The sequence below is a fragment of the Pseudophryne corroboree genome, chromosome 3, assembly GCF_028390025.1.
Source record: "Pseudophryne corroboree isolate aPseCor3 chromosome 3, aPseCor3.hap2, whole genome shotgun sequence".
In the NCBI taxonomy this organism is placed as follows: domain Eukaryota; kingdom Metazoa; phylum Chordata; class Amphibia; order Anura; family Myobatrachidae; genus Pseudophryne; species Pseudophryne corroboree.
The window spans coordinates 547,722,682-547,749,589 of NC_086446.1; the positions used below are offsets into that span (position 1 = coordinate 547,722,682).

The following is a 26,908-nucleotide window of genomic DNA, read 5'->3' on the forward strand; positions in this document are numbered from 1 at the left end:
GGCCGAGCGGTCTCTCTGGAGGCGTGGGTTCAAATCCCACTGCTGCCATAACGATTTTACTATGAAAACATCAGTCAGTGATGACAAAATATTTTTCTCCACTAATAAGAAAAACAATAATAATAAAGACTTTTCTCCTCAATAGCTGATTGATATGATCCAGATGCATGAGCTAAAAATCAGCAGTGTCTAAGGCGCTGGATTAAGGTTCCAGTTTCTTGGGAGGCTTTGGATCAAAACCTACTGCCGCCATAATTATTTTTCCTTAGAAAAAATAAGTAATTGATGTCAAAGTGTTTTTTCTCTACTAAACAGCAAATGAATAATAAAAATATCCTTTCTCATTGATATTTTAAGTCAATTTATGTACTTTTTTAACCTTCCAAAACGTTTTGTACATAATTTAAACACTTTTTGCATTACACTTCTTTTTAAATATTGATTTAAAAAAATGTTTTTACTGTAACCTGAGCTATATGACCCAGATCTGTGAGCTAAGAGTGTACATGTGGTACCATGGCCGAGCGGTCTAAGGCCACTAAGTTGCTAAAGTAAAATATTGGAAGGTTGAAAAGTTCATCATCTGTCCTAGATTTTAAAACAGTTTATCACAATTTCAAGAGTCTTCTCAAACTTTAAAAATAATATGTAAAATAATAAACTATGACCTTTGGAGCCAAAATAGATATGTGGTAGCATGGCCGAGCGGTCTAAGGCGCTGGATTAAGGCTCCAGTCTCTTTGGAGGTGTGGGTTCAAATCTCACTGCTGCCATAATTATTTTCCAGGGAAAATGACATTTATTGATGTCAAACTGTTTTACTCTACTAAACAGCAAATCAATAATAAAAAATCCTTACTGATTAATATTGTCTACTAATTTTGTACCTTTTTTATGCTTCCTTAACTTTTTGTATTTTAAATACTTGTAACATGACACTTCTTTTCAAGTATTGATTTAAAACAACACATTTTTTTCCTGTAATCTCAACTGTATGATCCAGAACTGTGAGCATTCAGTCAGACAGGTCCATGTGGTAGCATGGCCAAGCGGTCTAAGGCGCTGGATTTAGGCTCCAGTCTCTCTGGAGCCGTGGGTTCAAATCCCACTGCTGCCATAATGATTTTACTATGAAAATATCAGTCAGTGATGACAAAATGTTTTTCTCCACTAATAAGAAAAACAATAATAATAAAGACTTTTCTCCTCAATAGCTGATTGATATGATCCAGATGCATGAGCTAAAAATCAGCAGTGTCTAAGGCGCTGGATTAAGGTTCCAGTTTCTTTGGAGGCTTTGGATCAAAACCTACTGCTGCCATAATTATTTTTCCTAAGAAAAAATAAGTCATTGACGTCAAAGTGTTTTTCTTTACTAAACAGCAAATGAATAATAAAAAAATCCTTTCTCATTAATATTTTATGTCAATTGTTGTACTTTTTTTAACCTTCCAAAACATTTTGTACATAACTTAAACACTTTTGGTATGACACTTATTTTTAAGTATTTATTTAAAACAAAAAAAAAATGTTTGTACTGTAATCTGTGCTATATGGCCCAGATCTGTGAGCTAAGAGTGTTCATTTGGTACCATGGCCGAGCGGTCTAAGGCCACTAAGCTGCTAAAATAAAATATTGGTAGGTTAAAAAGTTCATCATCTGCCCTAGATTTTAAAACAGTTTATCAAAATTTCAAGAGTCTTCTCAAAATGTAAAAATAATATGTAAAATTATAAACTATGAGCTATGGAGTCAAGGTAGAAATGTGGCTGAGCGGTCTAAGATGCTGCATTAAGGCTCCGGTATGTTTGGAGGCATGGGTTCAAATTACACTGCTGTCATAATTATTTTCAAGATAAAATGACTGTCATTGATGTCAAAGTGTTTTTCTCCACTAAACAGCAAGTCAATAACAAAAAATCCTTTCTAATTAATATTGTCTGCTAATTTTGTACCTTTTTTAAATTTTTGTATTTTAAACACTTTTAACATGACACTTCTTTTCAAGTATTGATTTATAACGACACAATTTTTTCTTGTAATCTTAACTATATGATCCAGAACTCTGAGCTTTGAGTCAAAAGTATCCATGGGGTAGCAAGGGCGAGCGGTCTAAGGCACTGGATTTAGGTTCCAGTCTCTCTGGAGGCGTGGGTCTGAATCCCACTGCTTCCATAATGCTTTTACTATGAAAATGTCAGTCAGTGATGGCAATGTGTTTTTCTCCACTAATAAGAAAATCAATAATAATAAAGTCCTTTCTCCTCAACATCTGATCAATATGATCCAGATGCATTAGCTAAAAATCAGCAGTGTCTAAGGTGCTGGATTAAAGTTCCAGATTCTTAGGAGGAATTGGTTCAAAACCTACTGCCGTCATAATTATTTTCCCTGATAAAAAATAAGTAATTGATGTCAAAGTGTTTTTTCTCTGCTAAACAGCAAATGAATAATAAAAATATCCTTTCTCATTGATATTTTATGTCAATTTATGTACTTTTTTAACCTTCCAAAACGTTTTGTACATAATTTAAACACTTTTTGCATTACACTTCTTTTTAAGTATTAAATTAAAATAATGTTTTTACTGTAACCTGAGCTATATGACCCAGATCTGTGAGCTAAGAGTGTCCATGTGGTACCATGGCCGAGCGGTCTAAGGCCACTAAATTGCTAAAGTAAAATATTGGAAGGTTGAAATGTTCATCATCTGTCCTAGATTTTAAAACAGTTTATCACAATTTCAAGAGTGTTCTCAAACTTTAAAAATAATATGTAAAATAATAAACTATGACCTTTGGAGCCAAAATGGATATGTGGTAGCATGGCCGAGCGGTCTAAGGCGCTGGATTAAGGCTCCAGTCTCTTTGGAGGCGTGGGTTCAAATCCCACTGCTGCCATAATTATTTTCAAGAGAAAATGACATTTATTGATGTCAAACTGTTTTACTCTACTAAACATCAAATCAATAATAAAAAATCCTTACTCATTAATATTGTCTACTAATTTTGTACCTTTTTTATGCTTCCTTAACTTTTTGTATTTTAAATTCTTGTAACATGACACTTCTTTTCAAGTATTGATTTAAAACAACACATTTTTTTCCTGTAATCTCAACTGTATGATCCAGAACTATAAGCATTCAGTCAGACAGGTCCATGTGGTAGCATGGCCGAGCGGTCTCTCTGGAGGCATGGGTTCAAATCCCACTGCTGCCATAACGATTTTACTATGAAAACATCAGTCAGTGATGACAAAATATTTTTCTCCACTAATAAGAAAAACAATAATAATAAAGACTTTTCTCCTCAATAGCTGATTGATATGATCCAGATGCATGAGCTAAAAATCAGCAGTGTCTAAGGCGCTGGATTAAGGTTCCAGTTTCTTGGGAGGCTTTGGATCAAAACCTACTGCCGCCATAATTATTTTTCCTTAGAAAAAATAAGTAATTGATGTCAAAGTGTTTTTTCTCTACTAAACAGCAAATGAATAATAAAAGTATCCTTTCTCATTGATATTTTAAGTCAATTTATGTACTTTTTTAACCTTCCAAAACGTTTTGTACATAATTTAAACACTTTTTGCATTACACTTCTTTTTAAATATTGATTTAAAAAAATGTTTTTACTGTAACCTGAGCTATATGACCCAGATCTGTGAGCTAAGAGTGTTCATTTGGTACCATGGCCGAGCGGTCTAAGGCCACTAAGCTGCTAAAATAAAATATTGGTAGGTTAAAAAGTTCATCATCTGCCCTAGATTTTAAAACAGTTTATCAAAATTTCAAGAGTCTTCTCAAAATGTAAAAATAATATGTTAAATTATGAACTATGAGCTATGGAGTCAAGGTAGAAATGTGGCTGAGCGGTCTAAGATGCTGCATTAAGGCTCCGGTATGTTTGGAGGCATGGGTTCAAATTACACTGCTGTCATAATTATTTTCAAGATAAAATGACTGTCATTGATGTCAAAGTGTTTTTCTCCACTAAACAGCAAGTCAATAACAAAAAATCCTTTCTAATTAATATTGTCTGCTAATTTTGTACCTTTTTTAAATTTTTGTATTTTAAACACTTTTAACATGACACTTCTTTTCAAGTATTGATTTATAACGACACAATTTTTTCTTGTAATCTTAACTATATGATCCAGAACTCTGAGCTTTGAGTCAAAAGTATCCATGGGGTAGCAAGGGCGAGCGGTCTAAGGCACTGGATTTAGGTTCCAGTCTCTCTGGAGGCGTGGGTCTGAATCCCACTGCTTCCATAATGCTTTTACTATGAAAATGTCAGTCAGTGATGGCAATGTGTTTTTCTCCACTAATAAGAAAATCAATAATAATAAAGTCCTTTCTCCTCAACATCTGATCAATATGATCCAGATGCATTAGCTAAAAATCAGCAGTGTCTAAGGTGATGGATTAAAGTTCCAGATTCTTTGGAGGAATTGGTTCAAAACCTACTGCCGCCATAATTATTTTCCCTGAGAAAAAATAAGTAATTGATGTCAAAGTGTTTTTTCTCTACTAAACAGCAAATGAATAATAAAAATATCCTTTCTCATTGATATTTTATGTCAATTTATGTACTTTTTTAACCTTCCAAAACTTTTTGTACATAATTTAAACACTTTTTGCATTACACTTCTTTTTAAATATTGATTTAAAAAAATGTTTTTATTGTAACCTGAGCTATATGACCCAGATCTGTGAGCTAAGAGTGTCCATGTGGTACCATGGCCGAGCGGTCTAAGGCCACTAAGTTGCTAAAGTAAAATATTGGAAGGTTGAAAAGTTCATCATCTGTCTTAGATTTTAAAACAGTTTATCACAATTTCAAGAGTCTTCTCAAACTTTAAAAATAATATGTAAAATAATAAACTATGACCTTTGGAGCCAAAATAGATATGTGGTAGCATGGCCGAGCGGTCTAAGGCGCTGGATTTAGGCTCCAGTCTCTCTGGAGCCGTGGGTTCAAATCCCACTGCTGCCATAATGATATTACTATGAAAACATCAGTCAGTGATGACAAAAAGTTTTTCTCCACTAATAAGAAAAACAATAATAATAAAGACTTTTCTCCTCAATAGCTGATTGATATGATCCAGATGCATGAGCTAAAAATCAGCAGTGTCTAAGGCGCTGGATTAAGGTTCCAGTTTCTTTGGAGGCTTTGGATCAAAACCTACTGCTGCCAAAATTATTTTTCCTAAGAAAAAATAAGTCATTGATGTCAAAGTGTTTTTCTTTACTAAACAGCAAATGAATAATAAAAAAATCCTTTCTCATTAATATTTTATGTCAATTGATGTACTTTTTTAACCTTCCAAAACATTTTGTACATAACTTAAACACTTTTGGTATGACACTTCTTTTTAAGTATTTATTTAAAACAAAAAAAAATGTTTGTACTGTAATCTGTGCTATATGGCCCAGATCTGTGAGCTAAGAGTGTTCATTTGGTACCATGGCCGAGCGGTCTAAGGCCACTAAGCTGCTAAAATAAAATATTGGTAGGTTAAAAAGTTCATCATCTGCCCTAGATTTTAAAACAGTTTATCATAATTTCAAGAGTCTTCTCAAAATGTAAAAATAATATATAAAATTATAAACTATGAGCTATGGAGTCAAGGTAGAAATGTGGCTGAGCGGTCTAAGATGCTGCATTAAGGCTCCAGTCTGTTTGGAGGCATGGGTTCAAATTACACTGCTGTCATAATTATTTTCAAGATAAAACGACTGTCATTGATGTCAAAGTGTTTTTCTCCACTAAACAGCAAGTCAATAACAAAAAATCCTTTCTAATTAATATTGTCTGCTAATTTTGTACCTTTTTTAAATTTTTGTATTTTAAACACTTTTAACATGACACTTCTTTTCAAGTATTGATTTATAACTACACAATTTTTTCTTGTAATCTTAACTATATGATCCAGAACTCTGAGCTTTGAGTCAAAAGTATCCATGGGGTAGCAAGGGCGAGCGGTCTAAGGCACTGGATTTAGGTTCCAGTCTCTCTGGAGGCGTGGGTTTGAATCCCACTGCTTCCATAATGCTTTTACTATGAAAATGTCAGTCAGTGATGGCAATGTGTTTTTCTCCACTAATAAGAAAATCAATAATAATAAAGTCCTTTCTCCTCAACATCTGATCAATATGATCCAGATGCATTAGCTAAAAATCATCAGTGTCTAAGGTGCTGGATTAAAGTTCCAGATTCTTTGGAGGAATTGGTTCAAAACCTACTGCCGCCATAATTATTTTCCTTGAGAAAAAATAAGTAATTGATGTCAAAGTGTTTTTTCTCTACTAAACAGCAAATGAATAATAAAAATATCCTTTCTCATTGATATTTTATGTCAATTTATGTACTTTTTTAACCTTCCAAAACGTTTTGTACATAATTTAAACACTTTTTGCATTACACTTCTTTTTAAATATTGATTTAAAAAAATGTTTTTACTGTAACCTGAGCTATATGACCCAGATCTGTGAGCTAATAGTGTCCATGTGGTACCATGGCCGAGCGGTCTAAGGCCACTAAGTTGCTAAAGTAAAATATTGGAAGGTTGAAAAGTTCATCATCTGTCCTAGATTTTAAAACAGTTTATCACAATTTCAAGAGTCTTCTCAAATTTTAAAATAATATGTAAAATAATAAACTATGACCTTTAAAGCTAAATAGATATGTGGTAGCATGGCCGAGCGGTCTAAGGTGCTGGATTAAGGCTCCAATCTCTTTGGAGGCGTGGGTTCAAATCCCACTACTGCCATAATTATTTTCAAGAGAAAATGACATTTATTGATGTCAAACTGTTTTACTCTACTAAACAGCAAATCAATAATAAAAAATCCTTACTCATTAATATTGTCTACTAATTTTGTACCTTTTTTATGCTTCCTTAACTTTTTGTATTTTAAATACTTGTAACATGACACTTCTTTTCAAGTATTGATTTAAAACAACACATTTTTTTCTGTAATCTCAACTGTATGATCCAGAACTGTGAGCATTCAGTCAGACAGGTTCATGTGGTAGCATGGCCAAGCGGTCTAAGGTGCTCGATTTAGGCTCCGGTCTCTCTGGAGGCGTGGGTTCAAATCCCACTGCTGCCATAATGATTTTACTATGAAGACATCAGTCAGTGATGACAAAATGTTTTTCTCCACTAATAAGAAAAACAATAATAATAAAGACTTTTCTCCTCAATAGCTGATTGATATGATCCAGATGCATGAGCTAAAAATCAGCAGTGTCTAAGGCGCTGGATTAAGGTTCCAGTTTCTTTGGAGGCTTTGGATCAAAACCTACTGCCGCCATAATTATTTTTCCTAAGAAAACATAAGTCATTGATGTCAAAGTGTTTTTCTTTACTAAACAGCAAATGAATAATAAAAAACACTTTTGGTATGACACTTCTTTTTAAGTATTTATTTAAAACAAAAAAAATGTTTGTACTGTAATCTGTGCTATATGGCCCAGATCTGTGAGCTAAGAGTGTTCATTTGGTACCATGGCCGAGCGGTCTAAGGCCACTAAGCTGCTAAAATAAAATATTGGTAGGTTAAAAAGTTCATCATCTGCCCTAGATTTTAAAACAGTTTATCATAATTTCAAGAGTCTTCTCAAAATGTAAAAATAATATGTAAAATTATAAACTATGAGCTATGGAGTCAAGGTAGAAATGTGGCTGAGCGGTCTAAGATGCTCCATTAAGGCTCCAGTCTGTTTTGAGGCATGGATTCAAATTACACTGCTGTCATAATTATTTTCAAGATAAAATGACTGTCATTGATGTCAAAGTGTTTTTCTCCACTAAACAGCAAGTCAATAACAAAAAATCCTTTCTAATTAATATTGTCTGCTAATTTTGTACCTTTTTTAAATTTTTGTATTTTAAACACTTTTAACATGACACTTCTTTTCAAGTATTGATTTATAACGACACAATTTTTTCTTGTAATCTTAACTATATGATCCAGAACTCTGAGCTTTGAGTCAAAAGTATCCATGGGGTAGCAAGGGCGAGCGGTCTAAGGCACTGGATTTAGGTTCCAGTCTCTCTGGAGGCGTGGGTCTGAATCCCACTGCTTCCATAATGCTTTTACTATGAAAATGTCAGTCAGTGATGGCAATGTGTTTTTCTCCACTAATAAGAAAATCAATAATAATAAAGTCCTTTCTCCTCAACATCTGATCAATATGATCCAGATGCATTAGCTAAAAATCAGCAGTGTCTAAGGTGATGGATTAAAGTTCCAGATTCTTTGGAGGAATTGGTTCAAAACCTACTGCCGCCATAATTATTTTCCCTGAGAAAAAATAAGTAATTGATGTCAAAGTGTTTTTTCTCTACTAAACAGCAAATGAATAATAAAAACATCCTTTCTCGTTGATATTTTTTGTCAAATTATGTACTTTTTTAACCTTCCAAAATGTTTTGTACATAATTTAAACACTTTTTGCATTACACTTCTTTTTAAATATTGATTTAAAAAAATGTTTTTACTGTAACCTGAGCTATATGACCCAGATCTGTGAGCTAAGAGTGTCCATGTGGTACCATGGCCGAGCGGTCTAAGGCCACTAAGTTGCTAAAGTAAAATATTGGAAGGTTGAAAAGTTCATCATCTGTCCTAGATTTTAAAACAGTTTATCACAATTTCAAGAGTCTTCTCAAACTTTAAAAATAATATGTAAAATAATAAACTATGACCTTTGGAGCCAAAATAGATATGTGGTAGCATGGCCGAGCGGTCTAAGGCGCTGGATTAAGGCTCCAGTCTCTTTGGAGGCATGGGTTCAAATCCCACTGCTGCCATAATTATTTTCAAGAGAAAATGACATTTATTGATGTCAAACTGTTTTACTCTACTAAACAGCAAATCAATAATAAAAAATCCTTACTCATTAATATTGTCTACTAATTTTGTACCTTTTTTATGCTTCCTTAACTTTTTGTATTTTAAATACTTGTAACATGACACTTCTTTTCAAGTATTGATTTAAAACAACACATTTTTTTCCTGTAATCTCAACTGTATGATCCAGAACTGTGAGCTTTCAGTCAGACAGGTCCATGGGGTAGCAAGGGCGAGCGGTCTAAGGCACTGGTTTTAGGTTCCAGTCTCTCTGGAGGCGTGGGTCTGAATCCCACTGCTTCCATAATGATTTTACTATGAAAACATCAGTCAGTGATGACAAAATGTTTTTCTCCACTAATAAGAAAAACAATAATAATAAAGACTTTTCTCCTCAATAGCTGATTGATATGATCCAGATGCATTAGCTAAAAATCAGCAGTGTCTAAGGTGCTGGATTAAAGTTCCAGATTCTTTGGAGGAATTGGTTCAAAACCTACTGCCGCCATAATTATTTTCCCTGAGAAAAAATAAGTAATTGATGTCAAAGTGTTTTTTCTCTACTAAACAGCAAATGAATAATAAAAAAATCCTTTCTCATTAATATTTTATGTCAATTGATGTACTTTTTTAACCTTCCAAAACATTTTGTACACAACTTAAACACTTTTGGTATGACACTTCTTTTTAAGTATTTATTTAAAACAAAAAAAAATGTTTGTACTGTAATCTGTGCTATATGGCCCAGATCTGTGAGCTAAGAGTGTTCATTTGGTACCATGGCCGAGCAGTCTAAGGCCACTAAGCTGCTAAAATAAAATATTGGTAGGTTAAAAAGTTCATCATCTGCCCTAGATTTTAAAACAGTTTATCATAATTTCAAGAGTCTTCTCAAAATGTAAAAATAATATGTAAAATTATAAACTATGAGCTATGGAGTCAAGGTAGAAATGTGGCTGAGCGGTCTAAGATGCTGCATTAAGGCTCCAGTCTGTTTGGAGGCATGGGTTCAAATTCCACTGCTGTCATAATTATTTTCAAGATAAAACGACTGTCATTGATGTCAAAGTGTTTTTCTCCACTAAACAGCAAGTCAATAATAAAAAATCCTTTCTAATTAATATTGTCTGCTAATTTTGTACCTTTTTTAAATGTTTGTATTTTAAACACTTTTAACATGACACTTCTTTTCAAGTATTGATTTATATCTACACAATTTTTTCTTGTAATCTTAACTATATGATCCAGAACTCTGAGCTTTGAGTCAAAAGTATCCATGGGGTAGCAAGGGCGAGCGGTCTAAGGCACTGGATTTAAGTTCCAGTCTCTCTGGAGGCGTGGGTCTGAATCCCACTGATTCCATAATGATTTTACTATGAAAATTTCAGTCAGTGATGGCAATGTGTTTTTCTCCACTAATAAGAAAATCAATAATAATAAAGTCCTTTCTCCTCAACATCTGATCAATATGATCCAGATGCTTTAGCTAAAAATCAGCAGTGTCTAAGGTGCTGGATTAAAGTTCCAGATTCTTTGGAGGAATTGGTTCAAAACCTACTGCCGCCATAATTATTTTCCCTGAGAAAAAATAAGTAATTGATGTCAAAGTGTTTTTTCTCTGCTAAACAGCAAATGAATAATAAAAATATCCTTTCTCATTGATATTTTATGTCAATTTATGTATTTTTTTAACCTTCCAAAACGTTTTGTACATAATTTAAACACTTTTTGCATTACACTTCTTTTTAAATATTAATTTAAAAAAATGTTTTTACTGTAACCTGAGCTATATGACCCAGATCTGTGAGATAAGAGTGTCCATGTGGTACCATGGCCGAGCGGTCTAAGGCCACTAAGTTGCTAAAGTAAAATATTGGAAGGTTGAAATGTTCATCATCTGTCCTAGATTTTAAAACAGTTTATCACAATTTCAAGAGTCTTCTCAAACTTTAAAAATAATATGTAAAATAATAAACTATGACCTTTGGAGCCAAAATATATATGTGGTAGCATGGCCGAGCGGTCTAAGGCGCTGGATTAAGGCTCCAGTCTCTTTGGAGGTGTGGGTTCAAATCCCACTGCTGCCAAGAGAAAATGACATTTATTGATGTCAAACTGTTTTACTCTACTAAACAGCAAATCAATAATAAAAAATCCTTACTCATTAATATTGTCTACTAATTTTGTACCTTTTTTATGCTTCCTTAACTTTTTGTATTTTAAATTCTTGTAACATGACACTTCTTTTCAAGTATTGATTTAAAACAACACATTTTTTCCTGTAATCTCAACTGTATGATCCAGAACTGTGAGCATTCAGTCAGACAGGTCCATGTGGTAGCATGGCCGAGCGGTCTAAGGCGCTGGATTTAGGCTCCAGTCTCTCTGGAGGCGTGGGTTCAAATCCCACTGCTGCCATAATGATTTTACTATGAAAACATCAGTCAGTGATGACAAAATGTTTTTCTCCACTAATAAGAAAAACAATAATAATAAAGACTTTTCTCCTCAATAGCTGATTGATATGATCCAGATGCATGAGCTAAAAATCAGCAGTGTCTAAGGCGCTGGATTAAGGTTCCAGTTTCTTGGGAGGCTTTGGATCAAAACCTACTGCCGCCATAATTATTTTTCCTAAGAAAAAATAAGTCATTGATGTCAAAGTGTTTTTCTTTACTAAACAGCAAATGAATAATAAAAACATCCTTTCTCATTAATATTTTATGTCAATTTATGTACTTTTTTAACCTTCCAAAACATTTTGTACATAACTTAAACACTTTTGGTATGACACTTCTTTTTAAGTATTTATTGAAAACAAAAAAAAAATGTTTGTACTGTAATCTGTGCTATATGGCCCAGATCTGTGAGCTAAGAGTGTTCATTTGGTACCATGGCCGAGCGGTCTAAGGCCACTAAGCTGCTAAAATAAAATATTGGTAGGTTAAAAAGTTCATCATCTGCCCTAGATTTTAAAACAGTTTATCATAATTTCAAGAGTCTTCTCAAAATGTAAAAATAATATGTAAAATTATAAACTATGAGCTATAGAGTCAAGGTAGAAATGTGGCTGAGCGGTCTAAGATGCTGCATTAAGGCTCCAGTCTGTTTGGAGGCATGGGTTCAAATTCCACTGCTGTCATAATTATTTTCAAGATAAAACGACTGTCATTGATGTCAAAGTGTTTTTCTCCACTAAACAGCAAGTCAATAATAAAAAATCCTTTCTAATTAATATTGTCTGCTAATTTTGTACCTTTTTTAAATGTTTGTATTTTAAACACTTTTAACATGACACTTCTTTTCAAGTATTGATTTAAAACAACACATTTTTTTCCTGTAATCTCAACTGTATGATCCAGAACTGTGAGCATTCAGTCAGACAGGTCCATGTGGTAGCATGGCCGAGCGGTCTCTCTGGAGGCGTGGGTTCAAATCCCACTGCTGCCATAATGATTTTACTATGAAAACATCAGTCAGTGATGACAAAATATTTTTCTCCACTAATAAGAAAAACAATAATAATAAAGACTTTTCTCCTCAATAGCTGATTGATATGATCCAGATGCATGAGCTAAAAATCAGCAGTGTCTAAGGCGCTGGATTAAGGTTCCAGTTTCTTTGGAGGCTTTGGATCAAAACCTACTGCCGCCATAATTATTTTTCCTAAGAAAAAATAAGTCATTGATGTCAAAGTGTTTTTCTTTACTAAACAGCAAATGAATAATAAAAAAATCCTTTCTCATTAATATTTTATGTCAATTTATGTACTTTTTTAACCTTCCAAAACATTTTGTACATAACTTAAACACTTTTGGTATGACACTTCTTTTTAAGTATTTATTTAAAACAAAAAAAATGTTTGTACTGTAATCTGTGCTATATGGCCCAGATCTGTGAGCTAAGAGTGTTCATTTGGTACCATGGCCGAGCGGTCTAAGGCCACTAAGCTGCTAAAATAAAATATTGGTAGGTTAAAAAGTTCATCATCTGCCCTAGATTTTAAAACAGTTTATCATAATTTCAAGAGTCTTCTCAAAATGTAAAAATAATATGTAAAATTATAAACTATGAGCTATGGAGTCAAGGTAGAAATGTGGCTGAGCGGTCTAAGATGCTCCATTAAGGCTCCAGTCTGTTTGGAGGCATGGGTTCAAATTCCACTGCTGTCATAATTATTTTCAAGATAAAACGACTGTCATTGATGTCAAAGTGTTTTTCTCCACTAAACAGCAAGTCAATAATAAAAAATCCTTTCTAATTAATATTGTCTGCTAATTTTGTACCTTTTTTACATTTTTGTATTTTAAACACTTTTAACATGACACTTCTTTTCAAGTATTGATTTATAACTACACAATTTTTCTTGTAATCTTAACTATATGATCCAGAACTCTGAGCTTTGAGTCAAAAGTATCCATGGGGTAGCAAGGGCGAGCGGTCTAAGGCACTGGATTTAGATTCCAGTCTCTCTGGAGGCGTGGGTCTCAATCCCACTGCTTCCATAATGATTTTACTATGAAAATGTCAGTCAGTGATGGCAATGTGTTTTTCTCCACTAATAAGAAAATCAATAATAATAAAGTCCTTTCTCCTCAACATCTGATCAATATGATCCAGATGCATTAGCTAAAAATCAGCAGTGTCTAAGGTGCTGGATTAAAGTTCCAGATTCTTTGGAGGAATTGGTTCAAAACCTACTGCCGCCATAATTATTTTCCCTGAGAAAAAATAAGTAATTGATGTCAAAGTGTTTTTTCTCTACTAAACAGCAAATGAATAATAAAAATATCCTTTCTCATTGATATTTTATGTCAATTTATGTACTTTTTTAACCTTCCAAAACGTTTTGTACATAATTTAAACACTTTTTGCATTACACTTCTTTTTAAATATTGATTTAAAAAAATGTTTTTACTGTAACCTGAGCTATATGACCCAGATCTGTGAGCTAATAGTGTCCAGGTGGTAACATGGCCGAGCGGTCTAAAGCCACTAAGTTGCTAAAGTAAAATATTGGAAGGTTGAAAAGTTCATCATCTGTCCTAGATTTTAAAACAGTTTATCACAATTTCAAGAGTCTTCTCAAATTTTAAAATAATATGTAAAATAATAAACTATGACCTTTAGAGCTAAAATAGATATGTGGTAGCATGGCCGAGTAGTCTAAGGTGCTGGATAAAGGCTACAGTCTCTTTGGAGGCGTGGGTTCAAATCCCACTACTGCCATAATTATTTTCAAGAGAAAATGACATTTATTGATGTCAAACTGTTTTACTCTACTAAACAGCAAATCAATAATAAAAAATCCTTACTCATTAATATTGTCTACTAATTTTGTACCTTTTTTATGCTTCCTTAACTTTTTGTATTTTAAATACTTGTAACATGACACTTCTTTTCAAGTATTGATTTAAAACAACACATTTTTTTCCTGTAATCTCAACTGTATGATCCAGAACTGTGAGCTTTCAGTCAGACAGGTCCATGGGGTAGCAAGGGCGAGCGGTCTAAGGCACTGGATTTAGGTTCCAGTCTCTTTGGAGGCGTGGGTCTGAATCCCACTGCTTCCATAATGATTTTACTATGAAAATGTCAGTCAGTGATGGCAATGTGTTTTTCTCCACTAATAAGAAAATCAATAATAATAAAGTCTTTTCTCCTCAATAGCTGATTGATATGATCCAGATGCATGAGCTAAAAATTAGCAGTGTCTAAGGCGCTGGATTAAGGTTCCAGTTTCTTTGGAGGCTTTGGATCAAAACCTACTGCCGCCATAATTGTTTTTCCTAAGAAAAAATAAGTCATTGATGTCAAAGTGTTTTTCTTTACTAAACAGCAAATGAATAATAAAAAAATCCTTTCTCATTAATATTTTATGTCAATTTATGTACTTTTTTAACCTTCCAAAACGTTTTGTACATAATTTAAACACTTTTGCATTACACTTCATTTTAAATATTGATTTAAAAAAATGTTTTTACTGTAACCTGAGCTATATGACCCAGATCTGTGAGCTAATAGTGTCCATGTGGTACCATGGCCGAGCGGTCTAAGGCCACTAAGTTGCTAAAGTAAAATATTGGAAGGTTGAAAAGTTCATCATCTGTCCTAGATTTTAAAACAGTTTATCACAATTTCAAGAGTCTTCTCAAATTTTAAAATAATATGTAAAATAATAAACTATGACCTTTAAAGCTAAATAGATATGTGGTAGCATGGCCGAGCGGTCTAAGGTGCTGGATTAAGGCTCCAGTCTCTTTGGAGGCGTGGGTTCAAATCCCACTACTGCCATAATTATTTTCAAGAGAAAATGACATTTATTGATGTCAAACTGTTTTACTCTACTAAACAGCAAATCAATAATAAAAAATCCTTACTCATTAATATTGTCTACTAATTTTGTACCTTTTTTATGCTTCCTTAACTTTTTGTATTTTAAATTCTTGTAACATGACACTTCTCTTCAAGTATTGATTTAAAACAACACATTTTTTTCCTGTAATCTCAACTGTATGATCCAGAACTGTGAGCATTCAGTCAGACAGGTCCATGTGGTAGCATGGCCGAGCGGTCTAAGGCGCTGGATTTAGGCTCCAGTCTCTCTGGAGCTGTGGGTTCAAATCCCACTGCTGCCATAATGATTTTACTATGAAAATATCAGTCAGTGATGACAAAATGTTTTTCTCCACTAATAAGAAAAACAATAATAATAAAGACTTTTCTCCTCAATAGCTGATTGATATGATCCAGATGCATGAGCTAAAAATCAGCAGTGTCTAAGGTGCTGGATTAAGGTTCCAGTTTCTTTGGAGGCTTTGGATCAAAACCTACTGCTGCCATAATTATTTTTCCTAAGAAAAAAAAAGTCATTGACGTCAAGGTGTTTTTCTTTACTAAACAGCAAGTGAATAATAAAAAAATCCTTTCTCATTAATATTTTATGTCAATTGATGTACTTTTTTAACCTTCCAAAACATTTTGTACATAACTTAAACACTTTTGGTATGACACTTCTTTTTAAGTATTTATTTAAAACAAAAAAAAATGTTTGTACTGTAATCTGTGCTATATGGCCCAGATCTGTGAGCTAAGAGTGTTCATTTGGTACCATGGCCGAGCGGTCTAAGGCCACTAAGCTGCTAAAATAAAATATTGGTAGGTTAAAAAGTTCATCATCTGCCCTAGATTTTAAAACAGTTTATCATAATTTCAAGAGTCTTCTCAAAATGTAAAAATAATATGTAAAATTATAAACTATGAGCTATGGAGTCAAGGTAGAAATGTGGCTGAGCGGTCTAAGATGCTGCATTAAGGCTCCAGTCTGTTTGGAGGCATGGGTTCAAATTCCACTGCTGTCATAATTATTGTCAAGATAAAACGACTGTCATTGATGTCAAAGTGTTTTTCTCCACTAAACAGCAAGTCAATAATAAAAAATCCTTTCTAATTAATATTGTCTGCTAATTTTGTACCTTTTTTAAATTTTTGTATTTTAAACACTTTTAACATGACACTTCTTTTCAAGTATTGATTTATAACTACACAATTTTTTCTTGTAATCTTAACTATATGATCCAGAACTCTGAGCTTTGAGTCAAAAGTATCCATGGGGTAGCAAGGGCGAGCGGTTTAAGGCACTGGATTTAGGTTCCAGTCTCTCTGGAGGCGTGGGTCTGAATCCCACTGCTTCCATAATGCTTTTACTATGAAAATGTCAGTCAGTGATGGCAATGTGTTTTTCTCCACTAATAAGAAAATCAATAATAATAAAGTCCTTTCTCCTCAACATCTGATCAATATGATCCAGATGCATGAGCTAAAAATCAGCAGTGTCTAAGGTGATGGATTAAAGTTCCAGATTCTTTGGAGGAATTGGTTCAAAACCTACTGCCGCCATAATTATTTTCCCTGAGAAAAAATAAGTAATTGATGTCAAAGTGTTTTTTCTCTACTAAACAGCAAATGAATAATAAAAATATCCTTTCTCATTGATATTTTATGTCAATTTATGTACTTTTTTAACCTTCCAAAACGTTTTGTACATAATTTAAACACTTTTTGCATTACACTTCTTTTTAAATATTGATTTAAAAAAATATTTTTACTGTAACCTGAGCTATATGACCCAGATCTGTGAGCTAAGAGTGTCCATGTGGTACCATGGCTGAGCGTTCTAAGGCCACTAAGTTGCTAAAGTAAAATATTGGAAGGTTGAAAAGTTCATCATCTGTCCTAGATTTTAAAAAAGTTTATCACAATTTCAAGAGTCTTCTCAAACTTTAAAAATAATATGTAAAATAATAAACTATGACCTTTGGAACCCAAATAGATATGTGGTAGCATGGCCGAGCGGTCTAAGGCGCTGGATTAAGGCTCCAGTCTCTTTGGAGGCGTGGGTTCAAATCCCACTACTGCCATAATTATTTTCAAGAGAAAATTACATTTATTGATGTCAAACTGTTTTACTCTACTAAACAGCAAATCAATAATAAAAAATCCTTACTCATTAATATTGTCTACTAATTTTGTACCTTTTTTATGCTTCCTTAACTTTTTGTATTTTAAATACTTGTAACATGACACTTCTTTTCAAGTATTGATTTAAAACAACACATTTTTTTCCTGTAATCTCAACTGTATGATCCAGAACTGTGAGCTTTCAGTCAGACAGGTCCATGGGGTAGCAAGGGCGGGCGGTCTAAGGCACTGGATTTAGGTTCCAGTCTCTCTGGAGGCGTGGGTCTGAATCCCACTGCTTCCATAATGATTTTACTATGAAAATGTCAGTCAGTGATGGCAATGTGTTTTTCTCCACTAATAAGAAAATCAATAATAATAAAGTCCTTTCTCCTCAACATCTGATCAATATGATCCAGATGCATTAGCTAAAAATCAGCAGTGTCTAAGGTGCTGGATTAAAGTTCCAGATGCTTTGGAGGAATTGGTTCAAAACCTACTGCTGCCATAATTATTTTCCCTGAGAAAAAATAAGTAATTGATGTCAAAGTGTTTTTTCTCTACTAAACAGCAAATGAATAATAAAAATATCCTTTCTCATTGATATTTTATGTCAATTTATGTACTTTTTTAACCTTCCAAAACGTTTTGTACATAATTTAAACACTTTTTGCATTACACTTCTTTTTAAATATTGATTTAAAAAAATGTTTTTACTGTAACCTGAGCTATATGACCCAGATCTGTGAGCGAAGAGTGTCCATGTGGTACCATGGCTGAGCGGTCTAAGGCCACTAAGTTGCTAAAGTAAAATATTGGAAGGTTGAAAAGTTCATCATCTGTCCTAGATTTTAAAACAGTTTATCACAATTTCAAGAGTCTTCTCAAACTTTAAAAATAATATGTAAAATAATAAACTATGACCTTTGGAGCCGAAATAGATATGTGGTAGCATGGCCGAGCGGTCTAAGGCGCTGGATTAAGGCTCCAGTCTCTTTGGAGGCATGGGTTCAAATCCCACTGCTGCCATAATTGTTTTCAAGAGAAAATGACATTTATTGATGTCAAATTGTTTTACTCTACTAAACAGCAAATCAATAATAAAAAATCCTTACTCATTAATATTGTCTACTAATTTTGTACCTTTTTTATGCTTCCTTAACTTTTTGTATTTTAAATACTTGTAACATGACACTTCTCTTCAAGTATTGATTTAAAACAACACATTTTTTTCCTGTAATCTCAACTGTATGATCCAGAACTGTGAGCATTCAGTCAAACAGGTCCATGTGGTAGCATGGCCGAGCGGTCTAAGGCACTGGATTTAGGCTCCAGTCTCTCTGGAGCTGTGGGTTCAAATCCCACTGCTGCCATAATGATTTTACTATGAAAATATCAGTCAGTGATGACAAAATGTTTTTCTCCACTAATAAGAAAAACAATAATAATAAAGACTTTTCTCCTCAATAGCTGATTGATATGATCCAGATGCATGAGCTAAAAATCAGCAGTGTCTAAGGCGCTGGATTAAGGTTCCAGTTTCTTTGGAGGCTTTGGATCAAAACCTACTGCTGCCATAATTATTTTTCCTAAGAAAAAATAAGTCATTGACGTCAAAGTGTTTTTCTTTACTAAACAGCAAATGAATAATAAAAAAATCCTTTCTCATTAATATTTTATGTCAATTGATGTACTTTTTTAACCTTCCAAAACATTTTGTACATAACTTAAACACTTTTGGTATGACACTTCTTTTTAAGTATTTATTTAAAACAAAAAAAAATGTTTGTACTGTAATCTGTGCTTTATGGCCCAGATCTGTGAGCTAAGAGTGTTCATTTGGTACCATGGCCGAGCGGTCTAAGGCCACTAATTTGCTAAAGTAAAATATTGGAAGGTTGAAAAGTTCATCATCTGCCCTAGATTTTAAAACAGTTTATAACAATTTCAAGAGTCTTCTCAAACTTTAAAAATAATATGTAAAATAATAAACTATGACCTTTGGAGCCAAAATAGATATGTGGTAGCATGGCCGAGCGGTCTAAGGTGCTGGATTTAGACTCCAGTCTCTCTGGAGCCGTGGGTTCAAATCCCACTGCTGCCATAATGATTTTACTATGAAAATATCAGTCAGTGATGCCAAAAAATTTTCTCCACTAATAAGAAAAACAGTAATAATAAAGACTTTTCTCCTCAATAGCTGATTGATATGATCCAGATGCATGAGCTAAAAATCAGCAGTGTCTAAGGCGCTGGATTAAGGTTCCAGTTTCTTTGGAGGCTTTGGATCAAAACCTACTGCTGCCATAATTATTTTTCCTAAGAAAAAATAAGTCATTGACGTCAAAGTGTTTTTCTTTACTAAACAGCAAATGAATAATAAAAAAATCCTTTCTCATTAATATTTTATGTCAATTGATGTACTTTTTTTAACCTTCCAAAACATTTTGTACATAACTTAAACACTTTTGGTATGACACTTCTTTTTAAGTATTTATTTAAAACAAAAAAAAAAATGTTTGTACTGTAATCTGTGCTATATGGCCCAGATCTGTGAGCTAAGAGTGTTCATTTGGTACCATGGCCGAGCGGTCTAAGGCCACTAAGCTGCTAAAATAAAATATTGGTAGGTTAAAAAGTTCATCATCTGCCCTAGATTTTAAAACAGTTTATCATAATTTCAAGAGTCTTCTCAAAATGTAAAAATAATATGTAAAATTATAAACTATGAGCTATGGAGTCAAGGTAGAAATGTGGCTGAGCGGTCTAAGATGCTCCATTAAGGCTCCAGTCTGTTTGGAGGCATGGGTTCAAATTCCACTGCTGTCATAATTATTTTCAAGATAAAACGACTGTCATTGATGTCAAAGTGTTTTTCTCCACTAAACAGCAAGTCAATAATAAAAAATCCTTTCTAATTAATATTGTCTGCTAATTTTGTACCTTTTTTAAATTTTTGTATTTTAAACACTTTTAACATGACACTTCTTTTCAAGTATTGATTTATAACTACACAATTTTTTCTTGTAATCTTAACTATATGATCCAGAACTCTGAGCTTTGAGTCAAAAGTATCCATGGGGTAGCAAGGGCGAGCGGTTTAAGGCACTGGATTTAGGTTCCAGTCTCTCTGGAGGCGTGGGTCTGAATCCCACTGCTTCCATAATGATTTTACTATGAAAATGTCAGTCAGTGATGGCAATGTGTTTTTCTCCACTAATAAGAAAATCAATAATAATAAAGTCCTTTCTCCTCAACATCTGATCAATATGATCCAGATGCATTAGCTAAAAATCAGCAGTGTCTAAGGTGATGGATTAAAGTTCCAGATTCTTTGGAGGAATTGGTTCAAAACCTACTGCCGCCATAATTATTTTCCCTGAGAAAAAATAAGTAATTGATGTCAAAGTGTTTTTTCTCTACTAAACAGCAAATGAATAATAAAAATATCCTTTCTCATTGATATTTTATGTCAATTTATGTACTTTTTTAACCTTCCAAAACTTTTTGTACATAATTTAAACACTTTTTGCATTACACTTCTTTTTAAATATTGATTTAAAAAAATGTTTTTACTGTAACCTGAGCTATATGACCCAGATCTGTGAGCTAAGAGTGTCCATGTGGTACCATGGCCGAGCGGTCTAAGGCCACTAAGTTGCTAAAGTAAAATATTGGAAGGTTGAAAAGTTCATCATCTGTCCTAGATTTCAAAACAGTTTATCACAATTTCAAGAGTCTTCTCAAACTTTAAAAATAATATATAAAATAATAAACTATGACCTTTGGAGCCAAAATAGATATGTGGTAGCATGGCCGAGCGGTCTAAGGCGCTGGATTAAGGCTCCAGTCTCTTTGGAGGCGTGGGTTCAAATCCCACTACTGCCATAATTATTTTCAAGAGAAAATGACATTTATTGATGTCAAACTGTTTTACTCTACTAAACAGCAAATCAAAAATAAAAAATCCTTACTCATTAATATTGTCTACTAATTTTGTACCTTTTTTATGCTTCCTTAACTTTTTGTATTTTAAATACTTGTAACATGACACTTCTTTTCAAGTATTGATTTAAAACAACACATTTTTTTCCTGTAATCTCAACTGTATGATCCAGAACTGTGAGCATTCAGTCAGACAAGTCCATGTGGTAGCATGGCCGAGCGGTCTAAGGCGCTGGATTTAGGCGTCAGTCTCTCTGGAGGCGTGGGTTCAAATCCCACTGCTGCCATAATGATTTTACTATGAAAACATCAGTCAGTGATGACAAAATGTTTTTCTCCACTAATAAGAAAAACAATAATAATAAAGACTTTTCTCCTCAATAGCTGATTGATATGATCCAGATGCATGAGCTAAAAATCAGCAGTGTCTAAGGCGCTGGATTAAGGTTCCAGTTTCTTTGGAGGCTTTGGATCAAAACCTACTGCCGCCATAATTATTTTTCCTAAGAAAAAATAAGTCATTGATGTCAAAGTGTTTTTCTTTACTAAACAGCAAATTAATAATAAAAAAATCCTTTCTCATTAATATTTTATGTCAATTGATGTACTTTTTTAACCTTCCAAAACATTTTGTACATAACTTAAACACTTTTGGTATGACACTTCTTTTTAAGTATTTATTTAAAACAAAAAAAAATGTTTGTACAGTAATCTGTGCTATATGGCCCAGATCTGTGAGCTAAGAGTGTTCATTTGGTACCATGGCCGAGCGGTCTAAGGCCACTAAGCTGCTAAAATAAAATATTGGTAGGTTAAAAAGTTCATCATCTGCCCTAGATTTTAAAACAGTTTATCATAATTTCAAGTCTTCTCAAAATGTAAAAATAATATGTAAAATTATAAACTATGAGCTATGGAGTCAAGGTAGAAATGTGGCTGAGCGGTCTAAGATGCTGCATTAAGGCTCCAGTCTGTTTGGAGGCGTGGGTTCAAATTACACTACTGTCATAATTATTTTCAAGATAAAACGACTGTCATTGATGTCAAAGTGTTTTTCTCCACTAAACAGCAAGTCAATAACAAAAAATCCTTTCTAATTAATATTGTCTGCTAATTTTGTACCTTTTTTAAATTTTTGTATTTTAAACACTTTTAACATGACACTTCTTTTCAAGTATTGATTTATAACTACACAATTTTTTCTTGTAATCTTAACTATATGATCCAGAACTCTGAGCTTTGAGTCAAAAGTATCCATGGGGTAGCAAGTGCGAGCGGTCTAAGGCACTGGATTTAGGTTCCAGTCTCTCTGGAGGCGTGGGTCTGAATCCTACTGCTTCCATAATGCTTTTACTATGAAAATGTCAGTCAGTGATGGCAATGTGTTTTTCTCCACTAATAAGAAAATCAATAATAATAAAGTCCTTTCTCCTCAACGTCTGATCAATATGATCCAGATGCATTAGCTAAAAATCAGCAGTGTCTAAGGTGCTGGATTAAAGTTCCAGATTCTTTGGAGGAATTGGTTCAAAACCTACTGCCGCCATAATTATTTCCCCTGAGAAAAAATAAGTAATTGATGTCAAAGTGTTTTTTATCTACTAAACAGCAAATGAAAAATAAAAATATCCTTTCTCATTGATATTTTATGTCAATTTATGTACTTTTTTAACCTTCCAAAACTTTTTGTACATAATTTAAACACTTTTTGCATTACACTTCTTTTTAAATATTGATTTAAAAAAATGTTTTTACTGTAACCTGAGCTATATGACCCAGATCTGTGAGCTAGGAGTGTCCATGTGGTACCATGGCCGAGCGGTCTAAGGCCACTAAGTTGCTAAAGTAAAATATTGGAAGGTTGAAAAGTTCATCATCTGTCCTAGATTTTAAAACAGTTTATCACAATTTCAAGAGTCTTCTCAAACTTTAAAAATAATATGTAAAATAATAAACTATGACCTTTGGAGCCAAAATAGATATGTGGTAGCATGGCCGAGCGGTCTAAGGCGCTGGATTAAGGCTCCAGTCTCTTTGGAGGCGTGGGTTCAAATCCCACTGCTGCCATAATTATTTTCAAGAGAAAATGACATTTATTGATGTCAAACTGTTTTACTCTACTAAACAGCAAATCAATAATAAAAAATCCTTACTCATTAATATTGTCTACTAATTTTGTACCTTTTTTATGCTTCCTTAACTTTTTGTATTTTAAATACTTGTAACATGACACTTCTTTTCAAGTATTGATTTAAAACAACACATTTTTTTCCTGTAATCTCAACTGTATGATCCAGAACTGTGAGCTTTCAGTCAGACAGGTCCATGGGGTAGCAAGGGCGGGCGGTCTAAGGCACTGGATTTAGGTTCCAGTCTCTCTGGAGGCGTGGGTCTGAATCCCACTGCTTCCATAATGATTTTACTATGAAAATGTCAGTCAGTGATGGCAATGTGTTTTTCTCCACTAATAAGAAAATCAATAATAATAAAGTCCTTTCTCCTCAACATCTGATCAATATGATCCAGATGCATTAGCTAAAAATCAGCAGTGTCTAAGGTGCTGGAATAAAGTTCCAGATTCTTTGGAGGAATTGGTTCAAAACCTACTGCTGCCATAATTATTTTCCCTGAGAAAAAATAAGTAATTGATGTTAAAGTGTTTTTTCTCTACTAAACAGCAAATGAATAATAAAAATATCCTTTCTAATTGATATTTTATGTCAATTTATGTACTTTTTTAACCTTCCAAAACGTTTTGTACATAATTTAAACACTTTTTGCATTACACTTCTTTTTAAATATTGATTTAAAAAAATGTTTTTACTGTAACCTGAGCTATATGACCCAGATCTGTGAGCGAAGAGTGTCCATGTGGTACCATGGCTGAGCGGTCTAAGGCCACTAAGTTGCTAAAGTAAAATATTGGAAGGTTGAAAAGTTCATCATCTGTCCTAGATTTTAAAACAGTTTATCACAATTTCAAGAGTCTTCTCAAACTTTATAAATAATATGTAAAATAATAAACTATGACCTTTGGAGCCAAAATAGATATGTGGTAGCATGGCCGAGCGGTCTAAGGCGCTGGATTAGGGCTCCAGTCTCTTTGGAGGCATGGGTTCAAATCCCACTGCTGCCATAATTATTTTCAAGAGAAAATGACATTTATTGATGCCAAACTGTTTTACTCTACTAAACAGCAAATCAATAATAAAAAATCCTTACTCATTAATATTGTCTACTAATTTTGTACCTTTTTTATGCTTCCTTAACTTTTTGTATTTTAAATACTTGTAACATGACACTTCTCTTCAAGTATTGATTTAAAACAACACATTTTTTTCCTGTAATCTCAACTGTATGATCCAGAACTGTGAGCATTCAGTCAGACAGGTCCATGTGGTAGCATGGCCGAGCGGTCTAAGGCGCTGCATTTAGGCTCCAGTCTCTCTGGAGCTGTGGGTTCAAATCCCACTGCTGCCATAATGATTTTACTATGAAAACATCAGTCAGTGATGACAAAATGTTTTTCTCCACTAATAAGAAAAACAATAATAATAAAGACTTTTCTCCTCAATAGCTGATTGATATGATCCTGATGCATGAGCTAAAAATCAGCAGTGTCTAAGGTGCTGGATTAAGGTTCCAGTTTCTTTGGAGGCTTTGGATCAAAACCTACTGCCGCCATAATTATTTTTCCTAAGAAAAAATAAGTCATTGATGTCAAAGTGTTTTTCTTTACTAAACAGCAAATGAATAATAAAAAAATCCTTTCTCATTAATATTTTATGTCAATTGATGTACTTTTTTAACCTTCCAAAACATTTTGTACATAACTTAAACACTTTTGGTATGACACTTCTTTTTAAGTATTTATTTAAAACAAAAAAAACGTTTGTACTGTAATCTGTGCTATATGGCCCAGATCTGTGAGCTAAGAGTGTTCATTTGGTACCATGGCCGAGCGGTCTAAGGCCACTAAGCTGCTAAAATAAAATATTGGTAGGTTAAAAAGTTCATCATCTGCCCTAGATTTTAAAACAGTTTATCATAATTTCAAGTCTTCTCAAAATGTAAAAATAATATGTAAAATTATAAACTATGAGCTATGGAGTCAAGGTAGAAATGTGGCTGAGCGGTCTAAGATGCTGCATTAAGGCTCCAGTCTGTTTGGAGGCATGGGTTCAAATTACACTGCTGTCATAATTATTTTTAAGATAAAACGACTGTCATTGATGTCAAAGTGTTTTTCTCCACTAAACAGCAAGTCAATAACAAAAAATCTTTTCTAATTAATATTGTCTGCTAATTTTGTACCTTTTTTAAATTTTTGTATTTTAAACACTTTTAACATGACACTTCTTTTCAAGTATTGATTTATAACTACACAATTTTTTCTTGTAATCTTAACTATATGATCCAGAACTCTGAGCTTTGAGTCAAAAGTATCCATGGGGTAGCAAGGGCGAGCGGTTTAAGGCACTGGATTTAGGTTCCAGTCTCTCTGGAGGCGTGGGTCTGAATCCCACTGCTTCCATAATGATTTTACTATGAAAATGTCAGTCAGTGATGGCAATGTGTTTTTCTCCACTAATAAGAAAATCAATAATAATAAAGTCCTTTCTCCTCAACATCTGATCAATATGATCCAGATGCATTAGCTAAAAATCAGCAGTGTCTAAGGTGATGGATTAAAGTTCCAGATTCTTTGGAGGAATTGGTTCAAAACCTACTGCCGCCATAATTATTTTCCCTGAGAAAAAATAAGTAATTGATGTCAAAGTGTTTTTTCTCTACTAAACAGCAAATGAATAATAAAAATATCCTTTCTCATTGATATTTTATGTCAATTTATGTACTTTTTTAACCTTCCAAAACTTTTTGTACATAATTTAAACACTTTTTGCATTACAATTCTTTTTAAATATTGATTTAAAAAAATGTTTTTACTGTAACCTGAGCTATATGACCCAGATCTGTGAGCTAAGAGTGTCCATGTGGTACCATGGCCGAGCGGTCTAAGGCCACTAAGTTGCTAAAGTAAAATATTGGAAGGTTGAAAAGTTCATCATATGTCCTAGATTTTAAAACAGTTTATCACAATTTCAAGAGTCTTCTCAAACTTTAAAAATAATATATAAAATAATAAACTATGACCTTTGGAGCCAAAATAAATATGTGGTAGCATGGCCGAGCGGTCTAAGGTGCTGGATTAAGGCTCCAGTCTCTTTGGAGGCGTGGGTTCAAATCCCACTGCTGCCATAATTATTTTCAAGAGAAAATGACATTTATTGATGTCAAACTGTTTTACTCTACTAAACAGCAAATCAATAATAAAAAAATCCTTACTCATTAATATTGTCTACTAATGTTGTACCTTTTTTATGCTTCCTTAACTTTTTGTATTTTAAATACTTGTAACATGACACTTCTTTTCAAGTATTGATTTAAAACAACACATTTTTTTCCTGTAATCTCAACTGTATGATCCAGAACTGTGAGCATTCAGTCAGACAAGTCCATGTGGTAGCATGGCCGAGCAGTCTAAGGCGCTGGATTTAGGCTTCAGTCTCTCTGGAGGCGTGGGTTCAAATCCCACTGCTGCCATAATGATTTTACTATGAAAACATCAGTCAGTGATG

At 33.5% G+C, this 26,908-nt stretch overlaps 21 non-coding genes across 21 annotated transcripts; all 21 read left to right on the top strand.

The window, feature by feature from the left end:
• Positions 1-691: 691 nt before the first annotated feature.
• TRNAL-AAG (transfer RNA leucine (anticodon AAG)) lies at positions 692-773 on the top strand. The gene has a single exon. It is a non-coding gene; the product is annotated as a tRNA-Leu (tRNA).
• Positions 774-1,035: 262 nt separating this feature from the next.
• Positions 1,036-1,117, top strand: TRNAL-UAG (transfer RNA leucine (anticodon UAG)). The gene has a single exon. It is a non-coding gene; the product is annotated as a tRNA-Leu (tRNA).
• Positions 1,118-2,819: 1,702 nt separating this feature from the next.
• On the top strand, positions 2,820-2,901 carry TRNAL-AAG (transfer RNA leucine (anticodon AAG)). The gene has a single exon. It is a non-coding gene; the product is annotated as a tRNA-Leu (tRNA).
• Positions 2,902-4,913: 2,012 nt separating this feature from the next.
• On the top strand, positions 4,914-4,995 carry TRNAL-UAG (transfer RNA leucine (anticodon UAG)). Its single transcript has one exon. It is a non-coding gene; the product is annotated as a tRNA-Leu (tRNA).
• Positions 4,996-6,693: 1,698 nt separating this feature from the next.
• On the top strand, positions 6,694-6,775 carry TRNAL-AAG (transfer RNA leucine (anticodon AAG)). Its single transcript has one exon. It is a non-coding gene; the product is annotated as a tRNA-Leu (tRNA).
• A 1,967-nt stretch (positions 6,776-8,742) lies between these two features.
• TRNAL-AAG (transfer RNA leucine (anticodon AAG)) lies at positions 8,743-8,824 on the top strand. The gene has a single exon. It is a non-coding gene; the product is annotated as a tRNA-Leu (tRNA).
• A 2,045-nt stretch (positions 8,825-10,869) lies between these two features.
• Positions 10,870-10,951, top strand: TRNAL-AAG (transfer RNA leucine (anticodon AAG)). Its single transcript has one exon. It is a non-coding gene; the product is annotated as a tRNA-Leu (tRNA).
• Positions 10,952-11,200: 249 nt separating this feature from the next.
• On the top strand, positions 11,201-11,282 carry TRNAL-UAG (transfer RNA leucine (anticodon UAG)). Its single transcript has one exon. It is a non-coding gene; the product is annotated as a tRNA-Leu (tRNA).
• Positions 11,283-15,076: 3,794 nt separating this feature from the next.
• Positions 15,077-15,158, top strand: TRNAL-AAG (transfer RNA leucine (anticodon AAG)). Its single transcript has one exon. It is a non-coding gene; the product is annotated as a tRNA-Leu (tRNA).
• A 262-nt stretch (positions 15,159-15,420) lies between these two features.
• Positions 15,421-15,502, top strand: TRNAL-UAG (transfer RNA leucine (anticodon UAG)). The gene has a single exon. It is a non-coding gene; the product is annotated as a tRNA-Leu (tRNA).
• A 1,700-nt stretch (positions 15,503-17,202) lies between these two features.
• On the top strand, positions 17,203-17,284 carry TRNAL-AAG (transfer RNA leucine (anticodon AAG)). The gene has a single exon. It is a non-coding gene; the product is annotated as a tRNA-Leu (tRNA).
• Positions 17,285-18,271: 987 nt separating this feature from the next.
• Positions 18,272-18,353, top strand: TRNAL-AAG (transfer RNA leucine (anticodon AAG)). Its single transcript has one exon. It is a non-coding gene; the product is annotated as a tRNA-Leu (tRNA).
• A 262-nt stretch (positions 18,354-18,615) lies between these two features.
• On the top strand, positions 18,616-18,697 carry TRNAL-UAG (transfer RNA leucine (anticodon UAG)). Its single transcript has one exon. It is a non-coding gene; the product is annotated as a tRNA-Leu (tRNA).
• Positions 18,698-19,346: 649 nt separating this feature from the next.
• TRNAL-UAG (transfer RNA leucine (anticodon UAG)) lies at positions 19,347-19,428 on the top strand. The gene has a single exon. It is a non-coding gene; the product is annotated as a tRNA-Leu (tRNA).
• Positions 19,429-21,130: 1,702 nt separating this feature from the next.
• TRNAL-AAG (transfer RNA leucine (anticodon AAG)) lies at positions 21,131-21,212 on the top strand. Its single transcript has one exon. It is a non-coding gene; the product is annotated as a tRNA-Leu (tRNA).
• Positions 21,213-21,474: 262 nt separating this feature from the next.
• On the top strand, positions 21,475-21,556 carry TRNAL-UAG (transfer RNA leucine (anticodon UAG)). Its single transcript is given in 2 exon segments — positions 21,475-21,512; positions 21,522-21,556. It is a non-coding gene; the product is annotated as a tRNA-Leu (tRNA).
• Positions 21,557-23,254: 1,698 nt separating this feature from the next.
• TRNAL-AAG (transfer RNA leucine (anticodon AAG)) lies at positions 23,255-23,336 on the top strand. Its single transcript has one exon. It is a non-coding gene; the product is annotated as a tRNA-Leu (tRNA).
• A 987-nt stretch (positions 23,337-24,323) lies between these two features.
• TRNAP-AGG (transfer RNA proline (anticodon AGG)) lies at positions 24,324-24,405 on the top strand. The gene has a single exon. It is a non-coding gene; the product is annotated as a tRNA-Pro (tRNA).
• Positions 24,406-24,667: 262 nt separating this feature from the next.
• TRNAL-UAG (transfer RNA leucine (anticodon UAG)) lies at positions 24,668-24,749 on the top strand. Its single transcript has one exon. It is a non-coding gene; the product is annotated as a tRNA-Leu (tRNA).
• Positions 24,750-26,446: 1,697 nt separating this feature from the next.
• Positions 26,447-26,528, top strand: TRNAL-AAG (transfer RNA leucine (anticodon AAG)). The gene has a single exon. It is a non-coding gene; the product is annotated as a tRNA-Leu (tRNA).
• A 263-nt stretch (positions 26,529-26,791) lies between these two features.
• Positions 26,792-26,873, top strand: TRNAL-UAG (transfer RNA leucine (anticodon UAG)). The gene has a single exon. It is a non-coding gene; the product is annotated as a tRNA-Leu (tRNA).
• The last annotated feature ends 35 nt before the right edge of the window (positions 26,874-26,908 follow it).